This window comes from Ovis canadensis, chromosome 24 (genome assembly GCF_042477335.2).
Source record: "Ovis canadensis isolate MfBH-ARS-UI-01 breed Bighorn chromosome 24, ARS-UI_OviCan_v2, whole genome shotgun sequence".
In the NCBI taxonomy this organism is placed as follows: domain Eukaryota; kingdom Metazoa; phylum Chordata; class Mammalia; order Artiodactyla; family Bovidae; genus Ovis; species Ovis canadensis.
This window is the reverse complement of record NC_091268.1, coordinates 25474437-25494312: the sequence shown is the minus strand read 5'-3', so window position 1 is coordinate 25494312 and position 19876 is coordinate 25474437. Positions and strand designations below refer to the sequence as shown.

Genomic DNA, 19876 nt, shown 5'->3' with positions numbered 1-19876 from the left:
AGTGAGCCGATCGCCCGCGGATCGCGCGCGGTGGGGTCATCCCGCCCTCACCTGAAAGCGCGCCCCGTGTTGCTCGCGGGGGTCTCCTCCTCGGGAGAGGACACCCCGAAGATATTCAAGAAAGTTTCGTCTCGCTTGGTAGCTGCTCTCTCAAAGTTGAAGTTTCCAGACTTATTATCGCACGGCTATTCAGAAACAAAACCAACCAACCAAACAAAAAAAGCCCAACAGATTTCCGACGCCGGTCCCAGAAATTCGACTTCTGGGGTCCACGATATCTGCTTTTCCCCGCCATCCCCCGCTCCAGGGGATTCCCCATAGTATTCAGGACCGCTCTCGGCGGACACCGGCGGGCCTAGGGAGCCCACGAGAGATAAAAATTCCGGACACAGAGCAAACGGAGCCAGGGCCCTGGCTAGACCCCTCGCGGGGAGGGGTTGTGGGGGGGGGGGCGGGTAAGGTAGGCACCCTGTGAGCGCAGGGGTCGGCCGGGACCCCGTCCACTGCCGCTGCCAGATACATGCCAGTGGCACAGGCCGGCAAGGTGGACATTGGCCCTCCACGCCCAGCTAGGTAGGTGGCCTCTTTCTCTTTGGTTTCCAGGTCACTGTGATCTGGGCAGTGGAGTCATTGTTATGCCAGAAACCCTTCATCAAGGTCAGGACAGGAGGTGATGGGGAAATGGGGAATTCTGGACCGGCTGTGCATTCCAGGGATCAGGCCGGCTGGTCTTTGATTAGTTGTCTGGTGGCTTTTGTGCTGCCGATAAGTGGGGCTGATGTCATTGCATGTCGGACTGAGCTTTGGTGGCTGGGAAATCCAAATTCTGGAAGGCACAGGGCCTTCCCATCTTAGTGCATCAGAGTAAGACTCGCCCACCCATCTTCCCAAGGGGAATAAACCCTTGGCTGGGTGAGCTGGTGCTGGTTCAAGGGCTGTCTGGAAGGCAGGTTGGCCCTGCAGTTCCCTTGGGGCCCTTTTAAGGAAAGATGTGGTTTGCATTAGTGTGTGCTTGACTGCCTCCCCTATCTTCTTACCCCCCACCCCGCCCCCTGGCCCTGCCCAAGCCATCTCTGATTGACTCTTACAGTGAGACTCACCTGGATGCGGTGTCCAGCGTGAGCTGGTATCTGGGACTCCACCAGACTGTTTGGTTTTATCGAAGTTGACTTGGAGGAGGCCTGCAAGCAGGACTTGGCTCTACCTGACGTAGAATAATACCCATGCTGCTCCTGGCTTACCTCAACCAGGCCTTGCACTGGGGTTTAAAGGTGCCCCAGACTCTCTAAGAAACGTCTATTGTAGATCTACGATGGGAGGGGCCCATCTTCCCCCTTTCCTGTTACTTGAAGGCATGAATAATAGATGCTTTTATTCACATTTGTGAAAGTATCCTCATTGTAATGTTTTTGTGGATTAAGTGACTCACTGATTGATCTGAGATGGAGGATCAATTTCTTAAGTCTCTAAATACTAGATTGAAGTCATTTCACTGTCTCTGGTGAGTAAACTTTCCTTTGTTCCTTTAGTCCCTTTTACTGGATGGTTGTGGGGAAATAAAATGCTACTCTAGCCTTGTAAAGGACACAGAAGAAATGTCTGTATGTTCTGAGGGGTTTATGCTGCAGTGGAAAGTGGAAAAAAACACAGGTGGATAGTCAGTGCTCAGCAATGCCCTTTACTCTGGAAGGATTGAAAAAAATGGAAAGGAGTGAGCTACAAGTCAGGGAAAATTTCATAGGAAAGCAGAGACCTGAGAATACAGGTCATAGAAGGTACATGTATTCCAAATGAGCAGAAGAGGCTCAGCAAAGCTTTGGAGGAAGTGCAGGCTAGCCCATAGTTGAGGACAGTAAAAGAGAAGCCACTGAGAGCAAAGGAACTGGAAGGCATTTCCAGCCCAAGTTCATTTTCAAGCAGATAGACAGGGCATGCTTCCTTGATTTTACCCACGACTGGCAGTGCTATGGTGCCACTCTGAGAATGGGAGTATGCCCATCAAGGACTTAAAATTCTCCCACTGAAAATGAATCAACCCCAGCTACAGTGATGGTGGAAAAAAATGAGTTCCATGACTCGAAGTCTTAGAGTTTTGACACTGTGACCTGTCTTCTATTTGTTTGTGCTTTTACTGCAATGAAAATAGCTCACTGGGCAATGTGGTCCGTCTCACCAAGCAAGTAGCCTTCCTTAACTCATCGGGGTTGAGCTCTAAGTGGTACTTTCCTGGGTCCTCACAATTTCATCTTACTGTTTGCACCTGCACTGGAGCTCAGGGCAGTCGGGATAACACTTTTGTGGCCAATGAATTTGTCTTTTGACTGCAGATTATTTCTGTGAAGAACTGTGTGTACTTTCATAAGACTTAGGGCCTGGACAGAAGAAAGTAAATATCACGGGTGTCTCAGTGGCAATTCCCTGTTTACCTAGTAGGTAGGAAGTTAATTCACCGAGATCCGAAAAGTCAGAGGCACTTTCTTCTTCGTGGGTGTTAACGTCAGGGAAAATAATGGTGAAGAATTTAAGCTATTTAGCTCATGGGGGTTTCTTCTTTTCTTTAAAAAAAAAAAAAAAATTATTTATTTTGGGAGATCTAACCCATGCCCCCTGCAGTGAAAGCAAGGAGGAAATCCTGACCACTAGACTGCCAGGGAATTTCCTCTCATGGAGTTTTAGAATTGACAATGTTCCTGAGGTAAATGTAAGAGTTTAGCATTGACTCACCCTATCCTTGAGTCCAGGGAGATTATTCATAAAGGCTGCATTGGTATTTTTTAAAGTTATGTAAAAAATAACAATATTACAGAAAGCATGAAAGATAACGAAGCGTATCCGGTATAATCTCAGCCTGTGAATGAAACAGCTAGCATCAGTTTTCCTTATTTGGCGGCTTCTTGTCATGGTGCCTGCTTTTTTATGAAGTTGTAGTCAGGGTACGAATAATTTTGTCTCCTGATGCAGCCCTATTAATGTTCTCATTGTGCTGTTTCATCAAAAACCGTCATTCATGTGGAAACTGGGGATGTGGTTTCACCAGGAATCCAGGGGGGGAATTGTTTCCCTTTGATTCTGGGGGCGCAGCCCAGCTCCCCATTGGAAGCATTTTCCATTCCACAAATCACTGTAATTTGTACTTAAGCCATATTTGAACCTGACTCTCAGATTGTGGTCACTTTATCTCTGCCTGGCGAAAGAAACTGAATTCGGAAGATGGAATGTGAAAACATGTCCCTGAAATCTTTCCCTGTGAGCTTCTGTGCTTTTAACGGAGGTAGGCTGAATTTATTTGGGGTTCATTGGCCTAAGAACCTTAGTGTAATTTCTCACTTCCTCTCCCGAAGAGAGTTGGAGATCCCAGTTTCCCTTTTTGTCTAAATTCTTCCTCCTAATAGATTGTAAAGAATAGTTTTCTCCGGAGACCGTGAAAGACCAGCTCTCTTTGACCTCCTCAGCTGGTTCTCCACCTTGTGTACAAACTAGGCTATTTTCTTAGGAGGCCTGACAATTTGCATGTGTGTGTGTCCTTCTTTTTTGCACAGGAATGTCTTTTTCCCTGGGGTCATTTCTCTAATGCCTGTATTCTTTTCTGGGGCCTGGACTGTGGGGGCAGGGAATGGAATTGAATAATCTTCCTCTTTCTGTTCCTGAAAGAACTGATTTTAGAGGATTAAGTGGGTGGGGAAAAAGCTGCCTTATCTTCTCTCTGAAGGCCTTGCCCTTTTGTGTGTTGATCTAATACCTAAATCCAGAAAACTGTTCTATACACATCAGGAGGATGTATTTTTAGAAGTTTATCACCTACCTGTGGCCACCTAACCTATTTGTGCTGAGATATATAAAAAGGAAATGGCAACCCACTCCAGTATTCTTGCCTGGAAAATCCCATGGACAGAGGGGCCTGGTAGGCTACAGTCCATGGGGCCGCAAAGAGTCGGACACAACTGAGTGACTTCAATCAATCAATCAATCAATATATATATATATAAAATACATATAGTTTATCACCTATTTGTGGCCAGGCATCAGTGTACAATGCTGGGAGGAGATTCACTAAACTTTAAGGCTTATTCACTTAAAATGGCGGTGTCTGTGTATCTGTCTGTCTGCCTATCTACCTGTGTATCTATCTAGTAATTGGTAATCATCTATCTATCTACCTGTGAACCTATCTAGTAATGGGTCAGAGAGAAATACTAGAAACCCTGATCATCACCCTGGCCTCCACTTGATCCTTCCCATTTAACCAAAATACCTGAGGGGAAATAAAACTTTCTTTAAAAAAAAAAAAAAGTAAATTAAACCTTAAACTTCTTTTTAATGGCAGCTTGATTTTTTTTTTTAATTAAAAAAAAGACATATATTTGTTTTTGGCTGCACTGGGTCTTTGTTGCTGGGCAGACTTCTCTCTAGTTGCAGCGAGCGGGAGCTACTCTTTAGTTGCGTACGTGGGCTTCTCATTGCGGTAGCTTTTCTTGCTGTGGAGCATGGTCTCTAGGCAGGCATGCAGGTTTCTGTAGTTGTGGCGCAAGAACTTAGTTGTCCTGAGGAACGTGGGATCTACCCGGACCAGGTATTGAACCTGTGTCCCTTGCATTGGCATTCAGATTCTTAACCACTGGATTACCCCGGAAGCCCTGTTTTGTCTTTAAAAACTGAACTTGTATGCTTTTGGGTAAGGCCTGCCCTGCTTCAGTTCATCTTAAAGTTGGTTTTTTGTTTTTTTTTAAAATATTTATTTAAATTTAAATTTAAATATTTATTTATTTATTTGGCTGTGTGGGATCTTAGTTATTGCATGCGGGATCTAGTTCCCTGACCTTGGGCCCTCTGCTTCGGGAGTCTTGGCCAGTGAACTGCCAGGGAAACCTCCATCTGATAGTTTAATTTTAGATTTGCCAGAAAGTAGAATCCCAGGGACGGGGGAGCCTGGTGGGCTGCCGTCTGTGGGGTCACACAGAGTTGGACACGACTGAAGTGACTTAGCAGCAGCAGCAGCAGTTAGTGCAAGGAGTGTTCCATCCACCTCTCCCCTAGTTTCCCCGCTGTGAACGTCTTCCCTCATCTGTGAACATCTTACATCATCACTGCAGGACTTGTGTGAAACTAGGAAATGAGCTCTGGCACCTCACTGTCGCTCACCCTCCAGACATTGTTTGATGTTTCTGCTAAAGTCTCTTTTTCTGTTCCCAGACCCCATCCAGGGTACCACACTGCATTTAATCACACCATCACCAACTCCTCCTGTCTCCTCAATCTTTCCTTGTTTCTCATGGCTGTTTCTAAGCTGTAATGGGCAAAGATTTCGTAGAATTTCCCTCACATTGGGTTGGTCTGATGTTTGTCTTGTGATTCTACTGGGGTTACCGGTTTTGCGGGAGAAGGCCACAGAGATGAAGGGCTCTTCACTTCACAAGGGGGTACAACATGATACCCGAAGACATCGCTGCTGCCAGCTTTCCCCGTAGCAGAGTTCCTCTTTTTCCTCTTTTCATAGACCATTAGCCTTTCCTTCCTCCAGGGGATCTTCCCAACCCAGGGATCAAAAGCAGGCCTCCCGCACTGCAGGCAGATTCTTTACCAGCTGAGCCATCAGGGAAGCCCAAGAATACTGGAGTGGGTAGCCTATCCCTTCTCCAGTGGATCTTCCAGACCCAGGAATCGAACCGAGGTCCCCTGAGCTATCAGAGAAGGCCTCACCCAGGAGAGGAAGGGTCAAGATTAAGCTCTACTTCTTAGAGGGAGAAGAAACTTCCCTGTAGCTCAAACAGTAAAGAATCTGCCTGCAATGCAGGAGACCAGGATTCGATCCCTGGGTTGAGAAGATCCTCTGGAGAAGGGAATGGCAATCCACTCCAGTATTCTTGCCTGGAAAACTCCATAGACAGAGGAGCCTGGTGGGCTGCAGTCCGTGGGGAGCTAAGATCCAACAAGCCTTGCAGAGCATATTAAAAAGCAGAGACATTACTTTGCTGACAAAGTAGATGGACAAATGTCCATCTAGTCAAACCTATGGTCTTGGGTTTCCCTGGTGGCTCAGATGGTAAAGCATCTATCTACAATTCGGGAGACCTGAGTTTGATCCCTGAGTCAGGAAGATCCCCTGGAGAAGGAAATGGCAACCCACTCCAGTACTCTTGCCTGGAAAATCCCATGGACAGAGGAGCCTGGTAGGCTACAGCTCAAGGGGTCACAAAGAGTTGGACACAACAGAAGAGACTTCAGTTTCACTTAGAGGGAGGGTGCTTCTACACGTCATTTGGAATTCTTTAAGGAAATTTGTCTTTTCTTCTGTATTTAAAAAATACATACTCCTCTGCTCAATGTTATGTGACAGCCTGGGTAGCAGGGGAGTTTGGGGAAGAATGGATACATGCATCTGTATGGCTGAATTCCTTTGCTGTCCACCAGAAACTATCACAATATTGTTAATCAGCTATACTCCAATATAAAATAATAAGTTTAAAAAAGTAAAAAACATAAAAAATACATACTTCTCTAGTTCTCTACTTCTAAGTAAGTAATCAGAATGTAAATTCATAGTAAAGATAATGAACATACTATACATTATTCATGAAACTTATTAAGAGAGTAAATCAGAGTTCTCATGCAAAGAATTTTTTTCTGTTTCTTTGGGTTGAGACTACGAGAGGATGGCTGTTCACTAAACTACTTGTAATCATTTCATGATGTGTAAGGGAAATCATTATGTTGTACACCTAAAACTTACACAGTTGTTGTTGTTGTTCAGTTGCTAAGTTGGTGTCCGACTTTTTGTGACCCCGGGGACTGTAGCCCGCCAGGCTCCTCTGTCTATGGGATTTCCCAGGCAAGAGTACTAGGGTGGGTGGCCATTTCCTTCTCCAGAGATCTTCCCAACTCTGGGATTGAACCCACGTCTCCTGTGTTGGCAGGTGGATTCTTTACCACTTTAGTCACCTGGGAAGCCCCCCAAACTTATACAGTGCTATATGTCAAACTGGAAAAACTATGCCCTGCCAATACACTCTTCGAGCTTACGCCATAGATTGCCCCATCATATATGGGCTATATATGCAACCCACTCCAGTGTTCTTGCCTTGAGAACCCCAGGGACAGGGGAGGCTGGTGGGCTGCCATCTATGGGGTCGCACAGAGTCGGACACGACTGAAGCGACTTAGCAGCAGCAGCAGCATGCCATCTTTGTGCATGAAATCTCTGGCTAGGAGGTAGTCTGTGTGTTGCTTTCCCCAAAGCTCCTTGGAGGGAGAATCCAGAGAAACAAGGATTGCAGCCCTTCCCCAGAGGGGTGTGATGTGGGCTAGTTAGGGAAACAGAATCTAATTTACAGACAGGAAGCAATTAGGACGAATGAGGAAGGCGTGCATCATCCAGGGCTGGGCTTGTTACAGATGGGCCAGGGGAAGGCTGAAAAGACTGTAGGAGGTTAATGCTTACCACCCTGTCCTTACCTGAAGTCTCGCTGAAGGAAACACTGTTTTATAATTCTCAAAGACATGACAGTTATAAAACCCACAGTCATCTGGAATATGGCCAGAATTGAGGAAATAAGCAAATAGGGGCCTCCCAAGTAACGCAGATAGTTATCGTCAAGACAAATGCCCAGCTTGTTGACTTTCCTTAAGGGAGGCTTCCAGGGAAGCTAGTAGCTCTTTACACGGAGTTCTTACCCACGGGGAGCCTTCAGAAGTCTTGAAACAGCAAAGGAGAGGACGGGACGGGGGCTGTGTGCAGCCTGGGGTGTCACAGAACCACAAGACTCCGAGGTGAGTGTTTTCTTATCTTTTTTTTTTTTTTGCAGACTCTTAAGGAGGCAGAGAGAAATAGGGGATCATTTTAGAAAATGATTAAGAGACTTTCGGGGGAGGGATATTGACAAAGGGCCTCGGTCAGATGATAGCAACACCAGGAGTTACTAGCCTGGAGTTTTTGTTATGTTGATTGTGTGATCTGGGGAGAGAAGCCCTTGGCGATGGGCCGTTGGGCCTTTGATGTGTGTTTATACTGACGGGGACTTCTTGGGTGGCTTTTGCTGTGGCTGCTTTCCCCTGATATTCTAGGTTTTGAGGCTTATTTTTAGAATCTGAATTATCCTTGGCAGGAGTTGAAAACTTGGAGGGGGTTTTTCAAGCCGCTTTTGGGCTGCTGGTTAATGAAACAGAACCTGCTTGCGGGGCGGGGTCCCTCCCTGAAAGATCTGGTCCCATCCCCACCTCGCGTGGACCAGGCTTATTTTTTGTTTGTTTTATTTTGGTTGTGCAACATGTGGGGATCTTAGTTCCCTGACCACGGATTGAACCTGCATTCCCTGCAGTGAAATTGTGGTCTTAGCCATTGGACTGCCAGGCAGTCCCAGGGCCGGACTCTTGATGGTGCAAAGACTCCTGTAACCTGGCCTTACCCTCCTGGCCAACCTCTGTCACTTCCCCGTGGAGCACAGGTGTGCCTGCCTGTGCATCCCCCTCCTATTTCCCTTGCCTGCATCCTTCTCTTGTCTCAGACCTTCTGCTTGCCTTAGAATCTGGGCTCAGTTTCCCCTTTGTGCTTGCTCCCATGTCTTCCCAGGCTGGTTCACTTTCCCTCCTCAAATGGGTTCCTTAAGGCCAGTGAGGGAGGGCCCATGCCACCCGGCCCACAGTCCCACATCCATCCTCAGCTTTTAGAACTCCCCGTGTGAAAAGAGAAGAGTTTTACTGTGGCCGATAGGATGTTATTAGTACAGATTTGGGACTGAGATAGAGGAAGCGATGGTGTGCATGTCTTCTCACCAAAGAGAAGTAATCAGTAACCTGAAAATCTGTCTGCAAACCCTTAGGGAGGGGCCAAAGGCCAGCTGAGGGGCATGAAACACCAGTCATGGGACCAAGGACTGATGATGTCATTTCACCCAGAAGTGAGAGGATGTGAAAAACCAACCTGGGAAGGGCAGATACGGGGTTTGCAGAAGAGGCTCTTTGTCCCTATTTTAAAAAAAGTTTATTATATTTTAAATTTAATTTAATTTTAAAACATTTAATTATGTTATAATTAATACAAATTATAAAGAATAGATCATAGAACTACAAACTTATTGTTATAATTATATTTAACTTAAGTAATTTCTTAATTTTTTGACTATGTAGTATGGCTATGGCTCAGTATACAAAAGACCAAGTCTAAGAGTGAAAAGCATTCATCCAGCTACATTCCCCAGTGTACCTCCCTCCTTTTACAGGCAGCCACTGTTATCTGTTTCTTCTCCCCCGCCCCACCCCCCCTTTAGGTTGGGTGGCTCGGTGAAAGCGCTGAGTCCTAACCTCTGCACTGCCAGAGAATTTCCGGTTGCTGTATCACTTCCTTGTGTATCCATTTGGAGACATTTCATGCGTATTCTATAAGGAAATGTGTATCCTTCTTCCTTGTACACCAGTGATGGCCTGAGATGATAGACACCATTCGGGCTTTTTTCACGCAGTGATCTGTTAATATTGCAGGGACATCTGTGTCTCCACACATGAAGTTCCTCTTTCAGTCTTGATGGTCGCATGCCATTCCCCGCTGTGGGTGGAGTGTAACTGGTCTACCCACTTCTCTGCTGATGGACAATTAGGTGGTTTCTAGCAACAAGGCAGTGGGTACCCCTGTGTGCTCAGCGTTTGTCACTACCTCAACGCATGGCGTCAGCTCCAATGCACGTACCTAGAGGAGGAATCTCTGGGTTAAAGGACTCCTGCGTATTAAATTTTGGTAGGTGCTTCCATGGTGTGAGACTCAGTTTACCTCCCCACCAGGCCTGGGGGAGAGGCCAGCTCTGTGTTCAAACAGTTTGCTATTTGCTAAAGGTGAAGATGGCAGGTGTGGGGTTGAGGAGTTGAGGGGACTCTCGGGGTTGTGTGCAGACCCCCAAGTCCCTGGGGTCCTTCCATGGAAGGGCTGACCCGGAAGAAGATGGAGGTGCAAGGCCAGGCTAGTGAGGAAGTCCTTCCAGAGAAGGTGCCAGCAGCCTTGGGAGAGGAGGACAGGAAATGGGAAGTGGGCTTGGAGGGGTCATGGCCGAGGGAGGAAGGAGATTGGTGGCCCTGGGTGAATCCAAGGACGTGGAAGAGAAGCTCACAGGCTGCGGGGCTGAGGATGCAGGCTGGGGTAGCGGGGGCTTTTATTTTTTTTTTATTTTTTTATTTTTTTACCATCAGACTCTTGTTTATTCACAAATTAACAATGTCTTTAGCTTTTATAATGGCTTATACTTTTAATATTTTGAGTATATATTGTACTCACATGGTTCAATAATGTAAAGTTACCCAAAAAAAGCACAAAAATTTGCTCCCACCTTCAGCCTCAGTCACATAAGTTCCTTTTCCTGGAAAAATAAATCTTATCATTTTTTTTGTGTACCCTTTTGGAGATTTTTTTTTTCCATTTTTTATTTTTATTTTTATTTTTTTTTTTTAAATTTTAAAATCTTTAATTCTTACATGCATTCCCAAACATGAACCCCCCTCCCACCTCCCTCCCCAGAACATCTTTCTGGGTCATCCCCATGCACCAGCCCCAAGCATGCTGCATCCTGCGTCAGACATAGACTGGCGATTCAATTCACATGATAGTATACATGTTAGAATGTCATTCTCCCAAATCATCCCACCCTCTCCCTCTCCCTCTGAGTCCAAAAGTCCGTTATACACATCTGTGTCTCTTTCCCTGTCTTGCATACAGGGTCATCATTGCCATCTTCCTAAATTCCATATATATGTGTTAGTATACTGTATTGGTGTTTTTCTTTCTGGCTTACTTCACTCTGTATAATCGGCTCCAGTTTCATCCATCTCATCAGAACTGATTCAAATGAATTCTTTTTAACGGCTGAGTAATACTCCATTGTGTATATGTACCACAGCTTTCTTATCCATTCATCTGCTGATGGACATCTAGGTTGTTTCCATGTCCTGGCTATTATAAACAGTGCTGCGATGAACATTGGGGTACATGTGTCTCTTTCAATTCTGGTTTCCTCGGTGTGTATGCCCAGAAGTGGGATTGCTGGGTCATAAGGTAGTTCTATTTGCAATTTTTTAAGGAATCTCCACACTGTTCTCCATAGTGGCTGTACTAGTTTGCATTCCCACCAACAGTGTAGGAGGGTTCCCTTTTCTCCACACCCTCTCCAGCATTTATTGCTTGCAGATTTTTGGATCGCAGCCATTCTGACTGGTGTGAAGTGGTACCTCATTGTGGTTTTGATTTGCATTTCTCTAATAATGAGTGATGTTGAGCATCTTTTCATGTGTTTGTTAGCCATCCGTATGTCTTCTTTGGAGAAATGTCTATTTTTACCTTTCTTGTTTAAAATATTTATTTATTTATGGCTGTGCCGGGTCTTTGTTGCTGCTCAGGCTTTGGCTAGTTTTGGAGAGCAGGGGCTCCCCTCTAGCTGTGGTGCGCGGGCTTCTCGTTGCAGTGGCTTCTCTTGTTGAGGGGCCCAGGCTCTGTCTAGGGTGCACGGGCGTCATCGGTTGTGGCTCCCCGGCTCTGGAGCTCAGTATCAGTAGTTGCGGCGCACGGGCTTATTTGCTCCATGGCATGTGGGATCTCCCTGGTTCAGGGATCGAACCTGTGTCTCCTGCATTGATAGGTGGATTCTTTACCACCGAGCCGCCAGGGAAGCCCTGTTTTTACCTTTTAATGAGGAACAATTTGAACAAGCTTAGAGATTGGGAGGGGCTTCCCAGGTGGTACTTGTGTTAAAGAACCTGCCTGCCGGTGCAGGAGATGCCGGAGACACGAGTTCGATCCCTGGGTCAGGAAGATCCCCTGGAGGAGGGCATAGCAACCCACTCCAATATTCTTGCCTGGAGAATCTCATGGACAGAGGAGCCTGGCGGACTGCAGTCCATGGGGTCGCAAAAAAATCAGACATGACTGTCTAAGCACAAGCAAGCCTGAGATCAGGAGAGGAGCCAGCTGAGAGGGCAGGGCTGTCAGAAGGGGTCATTGCTGGAGCAGTGTCCCTGGGATGTGGCAGGGTGTGGTGGGGTGGCCACTCTCGTGGGCTTGAAGTAGAGGTTGAGCCTGAAGAAGGGTTCCTGCTGAGCTGAGGGTGGGCGGACAGATGCCTGGGAGCTAGGGTGGGAGGTTGAGGGGCTCAGGTCTCTGGTGGGGGGCACTGCTGTGGGGGTGGGAGAGACCCCTTGGGAGTCCGCAGGGCTGGTGGGAATTGGGCCACCCAGCTAGGAGTGGGCAAGTTTGTTTGCTCTGCCTACTGTAAGAGATTACAAGCCTAGTAGCTGAAACAACGCGTTTATGATCATACAGTCTGGAGGTCAGGAGTCCACAATGGGTGTCACTGGGTGAAACTCCAGGCGCTGCTCTCCTGGAGGCTCTCGGCGAAAGAGAATCTGTCTCCTGGTCCTTTCTAGCTTCTTCGTTTTGTTGTTCATTCGCTCAGTCCTGTCTGACTCTTTGGGACCCCGTGGACTACAGCACACTTGTCCTTCCCTATCACCTGGAATTTTCTCAGTCATGTCCATTGAGTCGGTGATGCCATCCAACCATCTCATCCTCTGTCGTCCCCTTCTCCTCCTGCCTTCAATCTTTGCCAGCATCAGGGTCTTTTCCAGTGAGTCAGTTCTTCACATCAGGTGGCCAGAGTATTGGAGCTTCAGCTTCAGCATCAGTCCTTCCAATGAATATTCAGGACTGATTTCCTTTAGGATGGACTGATTTGATCTTCTGTCCAAGGGACTCTCAAGAGTCATCTCCAGCACCAACGTTCAAAAGCATCAATTCTTCTGTTCTCAGCCTTCTTTATGGTCCAACTCTCACATCCGTACGTGACTGCTGGAAAAAACCAACTAGCAATCACCTATGTATCTTGGTCCATGGCTCCCTGAGCCTATTTCAAAGCCAATAGGGCCTCTTCTGTCTTTGAGGCCCTCCTGCCTCCGTCTTCTAAGGACCATTGTGGTTGTCTTGGGGCCACTTGAATCATCTCCTCCTCTCAAGGGCCTTAACCTCGTCACAGCTGCACAGTCCCTTTTGCCATTTAAGGCAACGTATTCTGGAACTTCCCTGACAGTCCTGTGGTTAAGACTTCGTCTTTCAATTCAGGAGGTGCAGGTTTGATCCCTGGATGGGCAGCTAAGATCCCACGTGCCTCCAGGCCAAAACCCAAAGCATAAAAGAGAAGCTACATTGGATGGCATCCCCGACTCAATGGACGTGAGTTTGAGCAAGCTCTGGGAGATGGTGAAGGTCAGGGAAGCCCGGCATGCTGCAGTCCATGGGGTTGCAAAGAGTGGGACATGACTTAAGTGACTGAACAACATATTGTATCAAAGTAAATAAAAACTTTAAAAAAAAAGTCCACATTAAAAAAAATCTTTAAAAGATAAAAATAAGTATTAAAAAAAAAGAACCACGTGTTCTGGGAATTGAAAGTGAAAGTGTGAGTTGCTCAGTCGTGTCCAGCTCTGGAACCCCATGGACTGTAGCCCCCCAGGCCCCTCTGCCCATGGAATTTTCCAGGCAAGAATATTGGAGTGGATTGCCATTCCCTTCTCCAGGAGATCCTCCCTACCCAGGGACTGAACCCAGGTTTTCTGCATTGCAGGCGGATTCTTTGTCGTCTGAGCTGCCAGGAATGAGCCTTCTGTGATGAGGATGTGGACAACTTTAGAGGGTGTTACCCTCTCCAGTCCGGGTGAGGGTGGGAGGATCAAACTGTAGGCGGTTTGGACAAACAAGTAAAGGTGTGAAGGAAGTGGCCTGAGAAGGGGTGAGCATGGTGTGAAGGGATCTGCATTCTGCCTTCTGCCCGTCTGTGTCACTGCGAGCAAGCAACCTCCCCCTCCCTGGACTCGATTCCGCCTCCCTGTAAGTAGTTAAATCTAATGCTTTTGTAATGACTCAAGTGCCCAGTGTTCTGAGCACATGCAACCCTGTGAAGGTGGGGGTCCGATTATAATTCCATTTTCCTGATGAAGAGACCGAGGCATGGAGAAATGAAACACGGTCGCACAGCCTAGAAGTGACAAGAGCTGGATTTTGAACTGAGGTTGTGCGCTTCTTTCTTTCTTTCTTTTTGGCTGTGCTGGGTCTTCGTTTGCTCCTCTGGCTTTTCTCAAGTTGTGGGGAGTGGGGGCTGCTGTCGTTGCGATGTGCAGGCTTCTCACTGTGGTGGCCTCTCCTGTTGTAGAGCGCGGGCACATGGGCTCTGTAGTTGTGGCTCCCGGGGTGTAGACACAGGCTAAGAAGTTGCGGCCCACGGGTTTAGTTGTTCCACACGAGGGATCTTCCCGGACCAGGGATCGAACCTGTGTCTCCTGCATTTGGTAGGCGAATTCTTTACCACCGAGCCACCAGAAAAGCCCTCCAGGTTTTTGCTCTTAAATATTCGACTTGTCTTAAAAGTCCTATCATCCAAAAAAAAAAAAAAAATCCTATGGTCTTAACTTTCTTTGGGCCCTTTGTGTTCCCCTCTATGTGCCGCACTTGCTCACATTCTTCTGTGTCTTCTCTTTTCCCCAGATCATGGTTGGGTATGAAGGTTGTGGTCCACGTCATTCCCTCTGACCTCTTAGAGATGGGTGGTACCCAGCCATGCTTGTGAATAACAGGACCCACGCAGGTGTTTCTGAAAACCCCACACATAGCGGTATCAGGTACCAGGCACACACATCCCACCTGTAACATCTCTGAGCTCAGTGGCCACGCTTCTCCACCAGGTCAGTTCCTGACTGGAGTTGGCAGTCAAGCCCGTGTGTCTTCTGCAATTGCCTAGGGAGAATTTACTCAGCATCAGGAGTCACCTCTCTGTCCTTTGTTTTTGGACCCCGCTTGCCTGTCGGTCATTTCACCAGAAAGAATTGGAGTTGGGAAGGAAGAAAATCACCCAAGGCTCCTTAAAGCCCCTAGTTTCTGCCAAGCTCCCCCCGCCCATCCTTGCTGGTTATAAAGCACTGAGGGTGGAGGTGCCTGCGGCAGTGTGAACTCTGTCCCCCTTCTTCCTGTCCACGCATGTCAGCAGCAGTTGCTGACGTTCATGGTGTCTCAGGGTAGAAGTTCGTTAGTCTCCGAATTTTCTTGACACCCGTGATGAAAGACTGTCATTTCTGGAGACTGCATGACGCACCGTCTGGGTTAGATGAAGTGGCTTCAGAGCCACACCAAGGACCAGGTGATGAATGTGGAGTGACAGGTATTACTGAGTTTGGGCTGGTGGCAGTGAGGCACCTGCCCAGAGTCCAGATCTTGGGTGGATGGTGGAGCCGAGGGTAACACCCCCTCCTCACTCTCTTCTGAAATCCCAGCCAGAACTGGGAGTGGTTGTTGGCAGAATCCATGTGCACCCCTTCACCAGAGCCCCAAGATGAAACTTACATTGAAGAGAAAAAAATCAACTAATCTTGAAGTTTGGAGGGTGTGGCTTTTTTTTTCTTTCTGTTTTTATCTTGTTGATGTTTGCTTCCCTTTTCAAGTTCTTTGTGCCCACATCTTGATCTTGCGCCTTGACATCCCTGTTGAGAAGAGGTATCACTCTCTCCAAAGAACTCTGGAGGAAACAAAGGATTCCAGACCAATTAAGTGATTCTAGTTCTGGAGCATATTTGCTGACGCTTCTGCCAGATCCTCACACTACCTTGAACTGTGAGGACCATCTATTACTGAGGTCTGTTGTTAGTAACATCTTCCTATCTGTTGCTGTTCAGTCGCTAAGTCCTGTCCGACTCTTTGCAACACCATGGACTGCAGCGTGCCAGGCTCCCCTGTCCTTCACTAGCTCTCGAAGTTTGTGCAAATTCATGTCCGTTGAGTCACTGATGCTATCTAAACATCTCATTCTTTGCCGCCCCCTTCTTTGGCCTTCACTTTCTTCCAGCATCAGAATCTTTTAACATCTTTCTATTTAAAAAGCTTTATTTTGGTTAGATTCTAAGTTGAAGCTCTTAAGGTTAAGTTCCTTCCATTTATGTATACTTCCAAATCTGGATGCCATCCAAGATGGGTTTTGGTGTCCTTCTTATGCATAGGTATCATCTCCAAATATATGTGGGAATATCGGGGTGGCCAAATTGTTCTGGTTTGCCTGGGACTTTCCCAGTTTAAGTACCAAAACTCCTGTATCCGGGGAAACTGCTCCATCCTGGGTAAACTGGGACAGTGAGTCACCCTGCGAAGCACCCATCATGTTTTGAGCTTAGTTCTGAGCGCTGAGGGTGCAGATGTTAATAAATTTCAATCCCTGTGACAAGTAGAACAGAGAAATATGTGTAATGACAGCTAGCACTTGCTAAGGGCATGCATGTCTCTCACTGCCCTGGGTCCTTGTCACAGGTGGATTCATTTAATTCTTCTAAGAGCCTCGTGAGGAAGAAACTGCGAGTGCGCCCATTTCACAGATGGGAAAACTGAGGCACCAAAGTCGTGCTCCGGGGAACTCAAAGGCGACCGACCACAGGCCATCTGGCTTCAGACTATGCACCACTGATTTCTGCACCATGTAGAGAGGTTTGGGAGGAATTAGTTCTTCCCTGGGAAGCCAGAGATCGCCTCTTGGAGGACAGGCGAGCAAGGATATGATGGGTGAGAGGAATTAGCAGACCTGTGGGGAAGGAAGGAAGCCGGCAGGGGGGTGAGAGGGGGCAAAGAGGAAAGAGCATGTTCTGGGCTCATTTGGGGCCATCCAAGCAAGGCTGCAGACACGTCAAAGATTTGCATCTGTGGTGGGAGGTGAAGGGAGAGGGGCAGGGTGCGGAGTAGCAGCGCAGCATGTCCTGAGAACCTCTGGGCGACCCAGGACCTTTGATCACCTTAACTGGGAGACGCATTGGCAGCTATCTGAAAGACCCCAGTGGTTTCTTCTAAGTAAACGAGCCACTGGATGGCTGAACTAAGGCCAGTGGATTGGAGCTTAAATTACAGGCCTTGGCTTGTAATATGGAGACTGTAGAGATTTCTGGCACTGCCTTTTTTCTTTCTTTTTCTTTTTATTTTTTTTTAGTTTTTGCTTCATGGCTTGTGGGATCTTAGTTCTCTGATCAGGGGTGGAACCCATGCTCCCTGCATCGGAAGCACCACATTCTAACCAGTGGGCTGTCAGGAAATTCTGCTGGCACTGCCTTTTCTTCTTTGTTTTTTAACGTTGTTGTTGTTGTTCCTCACGTTCACCAAACAGTAAAATTCACCATCTGAAAGTGCACAGTTCAGCGGCATGCAGTCCACTCACAGCGCTGTGCAACCATCACAGTTCCAGAACATTTTCATCACCCTCGAAAGAAACCCCGTCCTGGTTCCCTCCCAGCAGCCTCACCCTGCTCCCCCAACCCCTGCACCCCCAGTTGGTCTTCTGTCTGGATTTACCTATCCTGGACGTTTTGTATAAATGGATGGAATCATACGATGATTTCGAGTCTGACTTCTCTCGAAGTCGTGTTTTTGAGGTCCATCCCAGCGATGTTTTGCAGCTGCCATATCAGTGACCGAGCTGGCTGGCTGACCATCTCTAGGCTTCCTGGAAGTCCAGCCCCTGCTTCTGAAGTTAGGATTCCAGGCAAACACTGCCAGGCTGGGCCCCCATGCCCTTCACTGAACACCTGTACAGTCACAGAGTAAGTTGACTCCCAGAGCTTGAGTGAGCTCCACTGGAGTGTTTCGGGGAATTCTAAGACTGTTTAGGCCAAGTATTTTTAGGAAAAAAATCTGGTGCTGAAAGTGACTTGGAGTTTTTTCTTGCGTCTTGAGGTTTCAGGATCAATTCATTAATCGCAGCTCAAGGAGAGAAGATGGCTGGGCCCGTCGGCATGGCTTCTCTCCAGGATTTTGAGGGCTTTTTCCTCCTGTCTTTCAACAGAGGGGATATTAAAAAGCCCAATCTGAGACTCAGATGGCGTGGCGTTTGCTTTCTCTTCCCTGGGAGCTGCAGCAGGTGGTAGAGGTATCTCAGCTCCAGGTGGTTTTTTAAACAGATGTGGAATTTCACAGGACTTCCCAGGTGGCCCAGTGGTTAAGACTCTGTGCCCTCACTGCAGGTGGTGTGGGTTCGATCCCTGGCCGGGGAGCTAAGATCCCACATACTGCATGGCATGGCCAAAAAATAAAAATTAAACAGATATGGCATCTCAGAATTCTGAGATCACCTCTTCATTGCTCTAAGTCTCTTCAGTCACGTCTGACTCTTTGTGACCCTATGGGTCATAGCCCGCCAGGCTTCTCTGTTCATGGGATTCTCCAGGCAAAAATAGCGGAGTGGGTTTCCATTCCCTCCTCCACAGGATATTCCTGACCTAGGGATCGAACCTGCGTCTCCTGCATTGCAGGCAGATTCTTAACTGCTGAGCCACCAGGGAAGCCTGAAAGTGAAAGTGAAAATCGCTGAGTCATGTCTGACTGTTTGCTATTCCACTGGAGTGGGTAGCCGTTCCCTTCTCCAGGGATCTCCCCAACCCAGGGATTGAACCCAGGTCTCCTGCATTGCAGGCGGATTCTTTACCAGCTGAGCTACCAGGGAATCCCCATTGCTTGCCTCCTCCCAAAAGAGCAGGAATTGCTCTGTGGATATCTACTGTAGGTTGGTCAGTGACTCCTGGACCCCTGATCATCATTAAAGAAGCAGATCATTTTGAGTTGAAAGTCCTCAGTGACAAAATTAGTTGGGAGTCCTTAATTTGTTGTTGCTATTGTTCAGTCACTTAACTCATGTCCGACTCTTTGCGACATTATGGACTGTAGCTCGCCAGGCTCTTCTGTCCAGGGGCTTTTCCAGGCCAGAATACTGGAGTGGGTTGCCATTTCCTCCTCCAGGAGATCTTCTCCACTCAAAGATCAAACCCATGTCTTCAGCATCTCCTGCATTGATGGTGGATTATTTACCAACTGCGCCACCTGGGAAGCCCCGGAGTCCATAAATGGGCAGGTGTTTTTTTAGAATCTTGTCTTGGGTATGTGGTGTGAAAGTCTGGAAATTAATCTTCAGAAGTGTGAGTGAGGTAGAGAAAAAAAGAGGTGACCTGTCACCTCGGGTTCAATTGATTTTCCTTTCACATTTCTTTGAGGAGTAAATTGTGTGAAATGAGTTGCTGATTGTGTCTGGATCTCCCAGCCTGGGAGGTATTTTGGTGAGTTCTAAAGAGCTCCAGAGTCCGAGGGGCATGGGTTCTAACCCCAACCCTGCCAATTTCATCTGTGTGACTTTGGACAAGATGCTCAACCTCTCTGGGTGCCCAGTGTTTTCATTTGTATTAAAGTCTATTTTGTCTGATAATGAGTATTGCTAGTCCAACTTTCTTTTGATTTCCGTTTGCATGGAATACCTTCTCCCATCCTCTTACTTTTCATCTCTCAAGTGTCCCTGGCTCTGCGGTGGGTCTCTTTTAGACAGCATATATATGGGTCTTGTTTTTGTATCCATCCCACCAGTCTCTTTTGGTTGGTGCATTTAATCCATTTACATTTAAGGTGATGATCAATATGTATGATCCTATTACCATTTTCTTAAGTGTTTTGGGTTTACTTTTTGTAGGTTTTTTCCTTCTCTTGTGTTGCTTGCCTAGAGAACTTCCTTTAGTATTTGTTGTAAAGCTGGTTTGTTGGTACTAAACTCTCTTAACTTTTGCTTGTTTGTAAAGCTTTTGATTTCTCCATCAACTCTGAACGAGAGTTGCTGAGTAGAGTATTCCTGGTTTTAATTTATTTGCTTTTCATCACTTTAAATATTTCATGCCATTCACTTCTGGTTTGTAGAGTTTCCATTGAGAAGGCAGTTGATAACTTTATGGGAGTTCCCTTGTATGTTACCTAGTTTTTTCATTTGTAAAACAGGTTGATGGTATTGTAATTTTTCATTCCTGACTCAGTGTTGTGGGGATGGGATGTTGGCAGGTAAGGATGTGAATTACAGGGCCC

General features: G+C 47.0%; 1 protein-coding gene across 4 annotated transcripts in view; it reads left to right on the top strand.

Annotated features, from left to right (window-relative positions):
* LITAF (lipopolysaccharide induced TNF factor) overlaps nt 1-19876 on the top strand; it is a 77299-nt gene that overhangs the window by 39279 nt on the left and 18144 nt on the right. Inside the window, exon 2 of one of the 4 annotated variants that reach the window (XM_069569966.1) lies at nt 13587-13849. The exons of 2 other annotated variants lie outside the window; for them this stretch is intronic. The gene's annotated coding sequence lies outside the window, so the exon portion shown is untranslated. Of the gene's footprint in view, nt 1-7346; nt 7765-13586; nt 13850-19876 lie in introns of those variants that run through there. One more of the 4 variants, XM_069569968.1, reaches the window with a different exon arrangement.